We start from the raw sequence: 13,581 nt of genomic DNA on the forward strand, positions 1-13,581 counted from the left end.
ATATAAGAATAATTTGAGGCAATAATTTGAGCCGAAGACCTCCAGAACCAGCCACACCCATGCTGAGATCACTCTCCACACGCATAAGTCTTTTTCTTCTCCTTTCATATTTCTCTTCTTTCATTTCTTCTTCTTCCTTGATGTTTGTGCTTTCTCTCTTCCATCTACTTCTCTGTCCTCTTTTCACCCTCCTCACTTCTGTCTTTGCTCCCCTCTCCCTGGAGTTGGCGGCTGATGACAGTGAGTAATAAGTGGCCAGAGACACAAATTTCAAAGTCAACTGTGAGCAACCAAACCACACACCGCAGTGATGTTTTTCCTTCCTCTCTCTTGGCATTTCCCTCCTGCGTGAACTGAAGACATAGGCTCATCTGCTAGTGCTCCCTTATGGAGCAGAACGGGAGAGGGAGGAAACAGGGGACCAAAAGGGCTTCACTTAATCACATCAGCTTCAGTTCCCAGAAACAGAGTTAATCCATAGTGCCGTGTTACAGAATATCCTCTTTTAGGACATACAATTAAATCAAGTAGAATGTCATGGGTTTTTATTTTAAATTTTTTTTTTTATTGAATCACAATCAGATACACAGTTACAAGGTTGGTCACAATTTTTTTTCTTTTGGCTTTTTGGGTCACACCCAGCGATGCTCAGGGCTTATTCCTGGCTCTGTACTCAGGAATCACTCCTGATGGTGCTCAGGGGACCATATAGAATGCTGAGAATTGAACTCAGGTTGGCTGTGTGCAAGACAAACGTCCTACCTGCTGTACTATCACTCCGGCCCGAACTGCCTGGTCTTTTAAATAGTCTTTCTGAGGAGGGGTCTGAGGAGGACTGTAGAATCATTTGTCCACACTGTAGTCGGAAGAACCTACGTTCTCCAATTATATATGGCAGGTTTGTTTTGGCTGAAATTCATGTGCCTGGTAAAATACTGATATCCGGGCTGGTTATCCTGAGAGAGTAGCACACCCCAGTCTGTAATAAATGAGGGATCCAGAATGGTTCCAGGAAGTCCTGGGTCTGACCATGAGAGCCACTATTCTATTCTGCCAACTTCCTTCTTGCCCTCTGCAGTTCAGGTAAGCAGCTAACGGCAGAAACATTTCAGAATGTTATGTTATTGAGACGCAGGGAATCAGTACCTTAGGACAGGAAAGAACTTTAAAGGCCTTTGGTTTCACCCCTGGCTGTTGTTCTTTTCTTAACTCTCTCCTGCTTTCTGTCTGCAGGGCAAGTCCCAGGTCACCCAGATAACACATCTTATATTTCTCATTTCATAGACAGCTCTGATGATTGGAAAGCTGTTCTTCTTACTGAGACAACATTCTTGCCTAAAGATTTCCCAGTGACTCCTCCCTTAAAACTCGATGAAGCAAAAAATGTATCAGTCTAAAAGAAAATTCTATCTCCAAACCCCCTAGAGAAGTTAATCTCCTAAGGTCCTCAGTATAAATAGCCTCGATTTTTGAAGCTGCAATTAAGGGAAATAGTTGGAACAAGACTTAGCATGAACTCAGTGAATTTTGGTCAGAGAAGCAGTACAGGGATTAAGACACTTTCTTTGTCCATGGTCAACTCAAGTTTGATCCTTGACACTTCATATAGTCTCCTGAACACTGCCAGGAATGATCCCTGAGCACAAAACTAGCAGTAAGTTCCGAGCACTGCTGGGTAAGGCCCCAAAATCAGACACACAAATTTATGCACACACTGACTTGACTTGAAAAAGGGTCATAATCTTTCTTGACTATTCTCACTTTGGAAGATGGCATGGAGGTACTCTGTACTATTATCAAAGTCAGTTTGAAACCAATTCTTGGCTTAAAGTTTTTAAATTATATACATCACTAAGGAAAAAATGTGTGAATTCTCTTCCCCAAGTAAGTCTTTTTCTAAGCTCTCTTATGATATGTTTAGGATCATCATTGGTTTATAAAGGACATGGAAACAAAACACGATTTTTCTTCACTAGAGAGCAAGTAGTTCCAATTTTTTTACCTGAAAATCACAGAGTGTGAGAGCATTTCTTTAACTATTGCATAAAATCACTAAGGAGATCTCTAAGAGTCTTTCTGGTCTAAGACTAAAAATTCTGTACCTACACATAGTATAGAGGTTCATTTACCTTCTTCCATTTTATTATTTTTTTGATAATTATTTATTAAGCACAACAACAGTTCAGGCAGCATGCTTTAATTGGATGGGGGTAGGAGAAGGGCACTCTTCTCTTTTACCTTATGAAGCTTAATTTGAAACTAATCTCACAATTCTGTTGCTAGATTTGTATAACAATTGTTGTTCCGTAATGATTTTTGTCTATCCGTACGAAAATTCAGAAAGAATATAGCTTTTACCTGTTTTTTATATAGCTTTTACTTTCAAGCTGTATTATTTTTCAATTCATCAAACTGGAGTCTCAATCAAATTAGCCATCTGGCTTAATTTAATCACACATAAATTTAGTGTGACTTCTGATTGTGTATTAATATTATTTCTAATAAAATGCTTATATGTTGTACATGTTCACAAGACTATTTTAATACTTCAATAATCCTTAAACATTTTTGGCAAAAAAAGGAAATACATGGTTAATGTTGAGTGTTATTGCAAGAATAAACGTGGAGTCCTGACACTCCTCAGAGCTTCGGGCAGTGGAGCTTGTGTACAGAGATGTTGCCTAGGAAACAGAGAAACCAAACTTGGGTTTTGGCCGACCTGAAGTTGGGAGGTCATTACTAGGTTACAGGAGGACCAAAAGATGTTAAGATGCGACCGGGTAAACAGATGCCCTGCTCAGAAATGAAGATGGTCTGCAAGTCACCTTCCTCTGGGAAATGAGGGTTGGAGTTAGTCAGAAAGAATAGGATGGAAACACAGATTCCCTCCTAGACAGGCAGAAACAGAGCGAACAAATCTAGAGAACTTTTTTTTCCCCTTTTCTTAACTCACAGAAGGCAAATGAACGCTCAGTTAAGGGTGTTACTTAAATGGAAAAGTGAATGAAATGGACAAAGTTCCATCAAGTCCTGCCACTGAGCAGGACCCTCAGAAAAGATGATTTAAAAAGTGAAATATTTGCCGTATCTCACAAACTACTTCCAAGCAGCAACAAAATCAGTGCACAAAGATGGGACTAGGCAAAGTGTAGGTGTGGGTGCTTTGGAATGGTGACCTGGATTCCTAGCTTTGCAACTTTGCAGCTGCTTCATGCTTTAGTTTGCTAGGTGCTCTGAGGTTATTCTTTCTGCCTCACTAAGTATGCTTTTCAGTCATTCTCATTTCCCTCCCTCCCTTCCTTGTCCCTTTCTCCCTCCCATCCTTCCTTATTTCTGTGCATCTCGGGGTGTGACAAAAAAAATACTTCTTGCTAACAGAACCTAAACAATCCCTTTTTTTTTTTAATAACCATGAGATACGCTGTTACAAAGTTGTTCCTGCTTGAGTTTCAGTCATACAATATTCCAACACCCTTCACCAGTGTACATTTCCCAACACCAATGTCCCAGTTTCCCTCCCTCCACTCATCGTGCCCCACATCTGCCTCCACAGCAGGCACTTCTCTGTCTGTCTGTCTATCTCCGCTCCCCCTTTCTGACTGGGCATTATGGTTTACAATACAGATTCAGAAAGGTTATCATGCATCTCCCTATACCCCTTTCAACACTCAATTCCTGTCCAGAGCGCTCATTCCCTTCTATTATTGTTCGAGAGGTCCCTTCTCTAGCCTAACTCCCTCTTTTCTGCACTACAATCCGAATTTTATTTTTCAATTGCTTATTCCTTTGGCATGACTAGGGAGATACATAGTCCAAGTACATACTGTATTTCACATACTGATTCACATACTGTATTTCCAAGTACAGATAACATCTCCAAGAGTACCGAAAGGCATTACAAAGGGGCTGAGACTCAGGTTGGTCAGTTCCTTGTAACACGATGCAGCCTTTGCTGCAGATGTCATGGGTGGGACTTGACGTTGCTAAAATCACTGAGATGCTGTTTCTCCCACAGTGGAGAAGCAGCAAGAATCACCGTTTATTCTGAATCTGGAGAAGCCCCCAAATGGCTCCATGGGTTCCAGAAAAGTCACCTCATTAGATTCCAAAACATATTCCTTTCTCTTGCTGTATGCATGATGCTTAAATGCTTCCCACTCTGTTTTCGCGCATAGTGTTTAGTTTTACTTTTAAAATGTTAGTTTTCGTTTTAGCAAAAATCTGCTTATGAAGTAACTCATTAGTGGCAAACATACTGTAGAGCAGTATCCTAGAGCTATTATCTAACCACTGTTGTATGCATTCAGTCTGACTAAAAAGCAGTGACAACCTGTGATTTGTGAAACATATTTCTTTAATCCTTTACTGACCATTAAATGACCCTTTTACACAGAAGTATGCACACACACACATTCATTAAATATTTGAACTCATGTTTTATTCAGCTTTGTATTCCCTACTTCCTTGCTTTGAATATAGTAAATTTTTAATAAAGGTTATTTAAGCTTAGTTTAAGCCTTTTTGATTTAAAGATGGAAACACTTACAAAGTAACTACCTAAGCAACTATATTGTCTTCTTTATTTTTACTCCTGTTATTCCCAAAACATTAAACCGTGATGTAAAAGATTTGCTAAACTTTAATACATTTCATTCTCTCTAGTTGAGTTCCCAGTACAATTATACACATAAACAAATTTATCTACTCATTCAATACTCATTAATAACTAATATATTCCATGGCCCATAGAGATAATACAAGAGGTAAGGTACAAGAGGTAAGGAGTTTGCCTTGCATGTCCCAAGCCAGATTCAATCTCTGGTACCACATTTAGTCCCCTGAGCACCACTAGGAGTGATGTCCGAACACAGAGTCAGGAGTAAGCCCTGAGCACTGACGGGTGTGGCCCAAAATTAAATCTAAATAAATAAGTTTAAAAATAAACAATAACATTTAAATTGAATTAATAGATTTTTTTAATTAGTATGTTCCAGAAACTGTTCTAGGTGCTAGAAAACTAATGAGGAAGGCAGATAATGTCCAATACTTCTTGAAGTTAATTCTCAGGGTGGGGACACAAAATATAAAAGTAAGTTTTAAGATTTGTTCACAGCATGGTCTTCAGGAAGACATTTCTGAAGGTGGTGAAGATATTTGAGCTAAGATCAAAATGAACTGCAAGAGAAAGATCCGTCAAGTTATGAGGGAAGAACAGTTCAAGTAAATACAAAGTTGCGGGAGCTCTGAGATGGGAAACTTGAAATATGTGAGTCTGTGTGGCTGGAGTGGCGTGAATGAAGGAAGAACAGCAGAAAAGGAGCCAAAAATGATCCTAAGGCCTCTGCAGGTGATAATGATTTACATTTTATTTTAAATGTAACAGAAAGTCATTCTAGAGTTTTAAGCAAGGAAGCTGCATGATCATTTTGGTTAAAGATTAAACCGAAGGGGAACAAGAGCGGAAACCTGGGCCTCTCTGCTATCATCTGCATGAAAGATGGATGCTTGACAGTGTCTTGAACCACAGCAGTAGAGGTGGAAGTGACAAGAAGAGGGTCAATTTGATAGGCATTTTGCAAGCACACAAGTGGGTTGCCAGACTGTAGGAAAGTAGGGGAGTGAGGAAGAAAGGAATCGATAATGAGTCCCAGAGCTGGGACAGTGAATCAGTACAGTGGCAGAGCACATGCTCTGTATGTGTGAGACCATGTGTCAGATCTCTGGTAGCACACACACACACACACACACACACACACACACACACACACACACACACACACAAGAAAGGCCCTAATTTGGGGTCCTGAGCATGATTTTGCATTACATTCATTAAATAGAAATGATTCCATTTAAAGAGATGGAACAATTGTGGGCAGGGAAAAGCAACTTTGGAAGGAAAATTAAAACAAAGTGCTTGCAAAGTATATTATAATGCAAGTAGAAATTTAAAATCAATTAACTACAGGAATCTAGAGCTCAGAGGAAAGTCAGACTTGAAATTTGAAAATCATTAGTAGGATAGTTGTTTATTCCTATTAGTTATGACAATATTTTAAAGCCCATTTTGAAGTCCAGATAAATAGCTTAATGGGTTAGGAGCACACTTTGCAGCTAGGAGCATACTTTGCATGCAGGAGACCCATGTTCAAATCCCGATACTGCCAGGTCTCCAGAGGAATATCTAAAATGAACCCTAAGCACAGAATCAGGAGTAACTAAAAGCACTACCGGGTGTAGTCAAAAGCCAGGGGCAAAGGCCTATCTTAAAATATCCTTACCATAAATATTAAGAAAGTTGAACAGAAAGTCAAGTACCCGGTATAAAAAGAGCTTAGCTTAATAAATTAATCACCACTTCCCTCTCTATTGGATTATTATTTGTAGTTAAGCAGAGAAAGATGGATTAATTATTGACTAACTGATTTTTCACCTCTACTCTTTCCTCTTGTCCCCAATATACCCCATCAGATTCCTCCCCTCAATGGAAAAGAGAAAATCCAAGCTCACCAACAGGGAAGTGTGAATCACTGTGACAAAGGTGGAAAGGATGAAATCAGTACAGAGAAGAAATAGTGTTTGGATAATCTGTGACCCTTGAGATATGATGGTTCAAGAGAACTTTGCTCTCTGACTGTTCAGATCCTTCGAGATAAACTGAGTGAGATTGAATTGTGCACTATTTTTTTTTTCAAAATTAAAGATGGAAGGACTTGCTGTGCCCTTGGTTAGACCTTTCCTTTTCAACTAAGAACAACTCTTTCCTATAGACCCTTAACTTTACAGGAAAGTTGATAATAGCATGACCATCAATAAATATGTTACCACCTCTAATTTATCTTGCCTTGTTTTCCCTAGTCAAGTTAATAGAAGGAACTGACCTAAAACCTGATCTACTTTAAAAAATAGTAATTTATTAGTGAGGCAACCAAGGAATGAATAGATAATGTTAATATTTTAACAGAAAGTGATAAGATTGAAGCAGAGAAAAAATTCATTTATTAATCTGACTTTGTTTTATTCAGCATAACCAAACATACTCCATTAATCAGTTTCACTACCTGGTTTGTCATTCCAAGGACTCTGTCTGTCTTTTAATGCCCTGTTATTACACCATTGAATGTCGAAACAAAATTGGCAAATATATGCATGGAGCATTCCTATTTGAAAACTAAGAAATGTTCTCTTTTTTTGGCTTTTTGGGCATACCCAAGAAGTGCTCTTTTAAAAGCCCAATAACATCAAAAGAACAAATCCCCAAACCATTTTCTATGTCTATTAGAAGTCCTCTTGCTAACCAAAAATTGGTGTTCATTTAATGAATTGTTTTGCAAGTGAAACTTATACTGACCACTTATATAGTGATCATCTAACCTTTGAGCTTATTAGCAGAACCGAAACAGGCAAATCTTCTCTGTGTTAATACAACATACTTGAAGTGCAGGGCCTTTATTCCACTCCATTTCTCTTTTCAGATGGAAGCAACGGTGAGAACTGTCTTGCGAGCTGCGTTTCTAGGCAGTACAGTTAGTAACCACTTGGGAATTTTCTATTCTAAGATGTTTTATTGTCCAGGAAACGTGTACAAAGCAAATAAGAAGGAAATCGTGGCAAAACCAGAAGCCACATCTCAAGAGAAATAAAGAGAAAGGTTTGTTTAAGCTATGAAACAACTCAACTCTTAAAAGGAAGATAGCTCAAGGATCTCAACAGGCATTGCAGGGAGGGGGACGGCGGTGAAGGGGGTGTCCTCTTGCTACCAGAAAGCTTGTAGTCATGTTCCCTAAGCATTTCTGATTGAATAGATGTATTCATGAACATGTAAATAAACAGAAGCAAAGGTCTATTCAAATGAAGATGCTAATCCATCTTCCTGTCCAAAAGAGGAATATTTACGTCTGATGATTATTGACCAATTGATGCTTAGAGAGTTGAATGATTAGGATCAGAAAAAAGAAGTCACAGTAATATGCTTCTTGGCCTAGAGATAATATTATCCTTTACTGAAGTGTGTGTGTCAGATCCAAGTTTCATTTGAAGATCTAAATCAGTTCAGGAAGTTAGAGCAGTGATTATAATCTTCCTCTTCGGGGCTCCTGTGCTAGTCTTTAGGGAAGAGTAAGAGTATAGTATTTAGGGGCTGGAGCACTAGAACAGCGGGTAGGGCGTTTGCCTTGCATGCGGGTTCAATTCCCAGCATCCCATATGGTCCCCTGAGCACTGGCAGCAGTAATTGTTGAGTGCAAAGCCAGGAGTAACCCCTGTGCATCGCTGGCTATGACCCCAAAAAAGCAAAAAAAAAAAAAAAGAGTATAGGCTTTAATTCAGACAAAAATAAATAAAAATTATGTTTTCCTGCTCTCCTACATTGCACTATACTACAGAACTATAGTAACCAAAATCAGTGTGGTAGAAATAAATCAGACACACAGATCTGAATGTCAGGAATAGAACTGAGAGCCCAACGATAAAACCACACCAATATAGACATAATTTATGACAAAGGAATAATAACTTACAAGAAAGAAAGAAAGAATGCCTCAAATACCTCTTTATTAAATGATGTTGGGAAAATTTTACAGCCATATGCAAAAGAACAAAAATATACTACTGTCTTAAACCACATACAAAAATTAAATCAAAATGGATTACAGATTTGAATGGATAAACTGAAAGAGAGGGCCGGAGAGACAGTGCCATAAGTATGCTACTTTCTTTGCTCACAAACAACTTCGGTTCTATCCACCACCAGGAGTGATTCCTGAGCACAACACCAGGACTAAGCCCCAAGCACCACCAGGTATGGTCCCAAAACAGAAAAGACAAAAAAAGAACAAAGTTACTAGATAGAAGAGGATGTGCAAACAAGAGATTAGTATCCAAATATATAAAATATAAAAAATTCCATGACAGAACAAGTTTCTAGTCGGAAGAGCTGAATAGACATCTCAACCACAGAAGACATGAGAGTGAAAAAACCACATAACAATGCTCATCATCTCTTCACATTAGGGACATGTAAATCAAAACCACAAGGAGATTTTACCTCACGCTGTGACAATGACTGTTATCAAAAAGATAAGAAACATATGTGTTGATGAGGTTGTAGAGAAAAAGAAACCAACCTCATGTACCATTGGTAGGAATAAAAATCAGTGCACCCAAGGTAGAAACAAACAAACAAAAAAAACCATATATGTGTGTGTGTGTGTGTGTGTGTGTGTGTATGTGTGTGTGTGTGTATGGAATTCCTCAAGAAAAAAATATAACTTACATGATCTAGGAATCCTGATTTGGAGTATTACCCAAAGAATATGAAAACACTAATTTGAAAAGACCTATGTTCCTGCAGTGCTCATCACAATAGCCAAGCTATAGAAACAGTTTAAATGCCCCCCGAGAGGCTGGAGCAATAGCACAGAGGGTAGGGCATTTGCCTTGCATGCGGCCAATCTGGGTTTGATTCCCAGCATCCCATATGACCCCCGAACACCATTCCTAAGTGCACAAGCCAGGAGTAATCCCTGTGCATCGCCGGGTATGACCCAAAAAGCAAAAAAGATAAAAATTTAAAATTTTTAAAATATAAATAAATAAAATAAATACACCCTGATAGATAAATTGATAAAGAAAACATATCATATACAAATTGAATATATATACACACAAGGGAATAGTAGTCTTCTATTGAAAAAATGAAATGTTGCCATTTGCTACAACATAAATGAAACTTGATGGAGTGATCTAGTCAGAAGAAGGAAGTCAGAAGAAGAAAAAAATACTGTGTGGCTTCAGCCACGTAAAATATAAAAATAAATAAATAAAAATTAATACAAAAAACAAAGCCAAACCCTCAGATAGCACAGCGGGTAGGGCGTTCGCCTTACAAGCGGCCAACATGGCTGACCCGAGTTCGATTCCTCCGCCCCTCTCGGAGAGCCTGGCAAGCTACCGAGAGTATTCGATATGCCAGACACAGTAACTACAAAGTCTCCAATGGAGACGTTACTGGGCCCGCTCGAGCAAATTACAAAATAATTATTACTACGTTAATTACAAGAGAAGAAGGAGTTGAGGGTGGACTGGGTAGAGAAGGGTTAGTTGGACAATGGATGATAATGGATGATATTTTCAGTGGAATCAGGGTGCAATATATACATATAGCACTGTAGCACTATCCTCCCATTGTTCATCGATTTGTGGGCCCAGTAACGTCTCCATTGTGAGATTTGTTGTTACTGTGTTTGGCATATCAAATACGTCACGGGGAGCTTGCCAGGCTTTGCCATGAGGGCGAGATACTCTCAGTAGCTTGCCAGGCTCTCTGAGAGGAGAGGCTCTCAGAGATGACTTGGCTGAAATATGCTCTAAAGCTACCATCCAAAGGCGGAGGAATCAAACCTGGGCCAACCAGGTCAATCGCGCACAAGGCAAACGCCCTACTGCTGTGCTATCGTTCCATATATATTAAATATATTTAATATATAATCATGTAATATTAATATATATGGGGTGGTGGTGAAGTTGTATTCCTAAAATTTTTATAGTGTTACAAGCCCAGGTTAATTCAAAACCATCGTTAAAAAAAAAGTGTATATGCTTTGGAATCAGGTAAGTGTTCTCCTTTCTCTAGTCATTATCTAACAGCAATCTGGTATTAACGTAAGTCCTGAGTTCACTTTGAAAAATCTCTAGCAGCTCCTCCCAAACGTCCTCAAAATACTGTGTACATCACATATGGAGTTAATGGGCAATCCCACCCCAACTCTGACTCTCCCGTAGTTGCTAAAGGGTAATAATTAGCTCTGCTCTAATCTGTTTCAAGTGGCAGGTGAACTTACGGCTCTCAAAGCACACATTCCCATGTAAGATTAGTGACAGAAGCATTCATCTATGTATGAGGGCTCTTCTCTAACTAGTCCCGGCTTGAATATAAATTCTTTCCACCTCTGGTTCATTGGCGAATATGCTAAGTATCCAATTCAAGAACCTGCTAAAGGCGTTGATATAAGAATGACGCTGGATTAAAAAATATCAAAAGAGGATTTTTGACAAAACACTTAGCCTGTGCTCAGAGATGACTTGGCTGAAATATGCTCTGAAGCTACCATCCAAAGGAACAGGACAGAGTTAAGAAAAATGTTCAAGATTGTCTGGACCACCACCCCCTCAACACTGCCTACCTGTGTAACATGATGAACCTCTAAGAAAGAAGTTCTAAGAGTTTGAAAATGTAATCAGATCCAAGTCAGCAATGTCAAAAGTGCTGAATGTCTCGGTTGAACTCAAAATACTAAGTTCTTTCTGAACCAACAGGGTTGGACTTCCTGAAGTCAAAGAAGACCACTATTTGCCTCTGGGATCTAGTCAAGAAAGTGGGTATAGGAGCAAACATGATGACTTCTCAGTATCTGTATTGCAAACCATAATGCCAAAGCTTAGAAAGACAGAGAGAGCAGGGTGGTGGGGTGGGGGTGGTGTGTGTGTGTGTGTGTGTGTGTGTGTGTGTGTGTGTGTGTGTGTTGGGGGGGATGCTTGCCATAGCAGGTGGGTTGGGGGACACAGGGGATACTGGTAGTGGGAAATGTACACTGGTGGAGGGATGGGTGTTGGAACATTGTATGACTGAAACGCAATCATGAAAGCTTTGTAACTATCTCATGGTGATTTAATTTGAGAGAGAGAGAGAATTTTAACACAATGAGACTTCACCTAAGAGCTGTGTTGTGTTAACAAACAATTTTATTTCTCTGCCGCTATTAATGGCTTATGGAGCTCGGCACAGACTTCTCGCAACTGTCATGCCCAGCCAGCACCGACGGTCCGGTTTTCTGCATCAGCCCCCTCAGCAGAGACTTAATCATTCCTACTTCCTTAGAACCAGAGCCCCCAGCAAAGTTGCCAGCTTACCAGACACCTGCCTAAAATGTACACTGAGTTTCTTTAGATGCCACCATTTCCCTACTGGTAAAACAAGATCGGAATCTAAAGTAGCTGACTCAACCTACGGCAGGAACTTTGCAGAACTCAAGTATTCAGAAGTGGGGCAATGCAGGATTTCTCATCAGCAGGGCTGGAGCCGTCAGCCAAACCAAGGACATCAACAGGGTCCCCAGACTCCGGGGCTTCCATTCAGAGCAATACAGTCTAGAAGTCAGTGGATGGGTGAGAAAAGCAAATAAACCAGTGGCAGGAGAGACACGTGGAGTCAGCAGCAGGGTCTGGTTTGAACAGAGCAAAACTGAGAACAGGATCTGGGCCATAGACAGAAAGCAGTTCATTTGTCCTCCTCATTCAGAGAATAATCTTCTCTCTATATGAGAAAAAGCAGCATCATAAATACTTCTGCCAGGAATGAGTCCAGGCCATCAAGTCTGAACCAGGAGGGATTTAGGATCAACAAGATGAGTCCCTAGTAACAATCTCAAAACCGACCCAAGACAATGTGAGAGAAAGCAGTTTAATGATACTTTTTAAAAAAAAAAAAAATTTTATTTATTTATTTTGCTTTTAGGGCGTTTGCCTTGCACGCAGCCTACATGGCCGACCCGAGTTCGATTCCTCCGCCCCTCTCGGAGAGCCTGGCAAGCTACCGAGAGTATTCAATATGCCAGACACAGTAACAACAAAGTCTCCAATGGAGACGTTACTGGGCCCGCTGGAGCAAATCGACGATCAACGGGAGGGCCTTTACCTTTTACCTTTACCTTTTGCTTTTTGGGTCACACCTGCCAATGCTCAGGGGTTACTCCTGGCTCTGCACCCAGGAATCACTCCCTCCGGTTCTCGGGGGACCATTTGGGATGCTGGGGATCGAACCCGGGTTGGCTGTGTGCAAGGCAACTGCCCTACTCGCTGTGCTATCACTCCAGCCCTGGGTTCCTTTAAAGCAGTGATACCAAGCAGTAAATGTCCTTGAATATTTACATTCTATTTTTTAATTCAATGAAAACAACAGACTTTACTTTCATCACTTAATCACTTAATCACTTAACTTCCCGTTAGTCGTCGATTTGCTCGAGCGGGCGCCAGTAACGTCTCCATTTGTCCCTGTCGCGTGCTAGAGTAGCCCAATGGCATCTATTTGCTCCGGGAACATGAAGGGCCTCAAACCGATCGTTCATGATCTTGACGAAGAAGTCTGACCATCTGGTAGGTGGGCGGCCACGTGGTCTTTTGACATCCCGTGGAATCCAATCAGTAACAGCTCTAGTCCAACGCTCATCTTTAAATCTCATTACGTGACCAGCCCATCTAATTTTCGACACCTTGGCAAATGAGACAGCGTCCCTGATCCTTGATCATCGACGGATGTCAGAACTCCGGATTCGTTCTCTCATTTGAGTGAAACGTGATATTACAAGCATAGCTCTTTCTATTCTTCTTTGGGAGACCTGAATAGCGTTCTCATCTTGTTTGCGTAGGGCCCAGGTCTCTGAGGCATATGTTAATGCAGGAAGAATAGTGGAATCAAAGAGATGTGCTCGTAGCTGGAGGTTCTTTGTTCTTTTAGTTATTTCTTCAATGCTCTTGAAGGCATTCCAAGCCGCTCTCTTCCTCCTGCGCAACTCAGGTGCCAGGTCA

Source organism: Sorex fumeus, unplaced genomic scaffold (genome assembly GCF_029834395.1).
Source record: "Sorex fumeus unplaced genomic scaffold, SorFum_2.1 ptg000013l, whole genome shotgun sequence".
NCBI classification, from domain to species: domain Eukaryota; kingdom Metazoa; phylum Chordata; class Mammalia; order Eulipotyphla; family Soricidae; genus Sorex; species Sorex fumeus.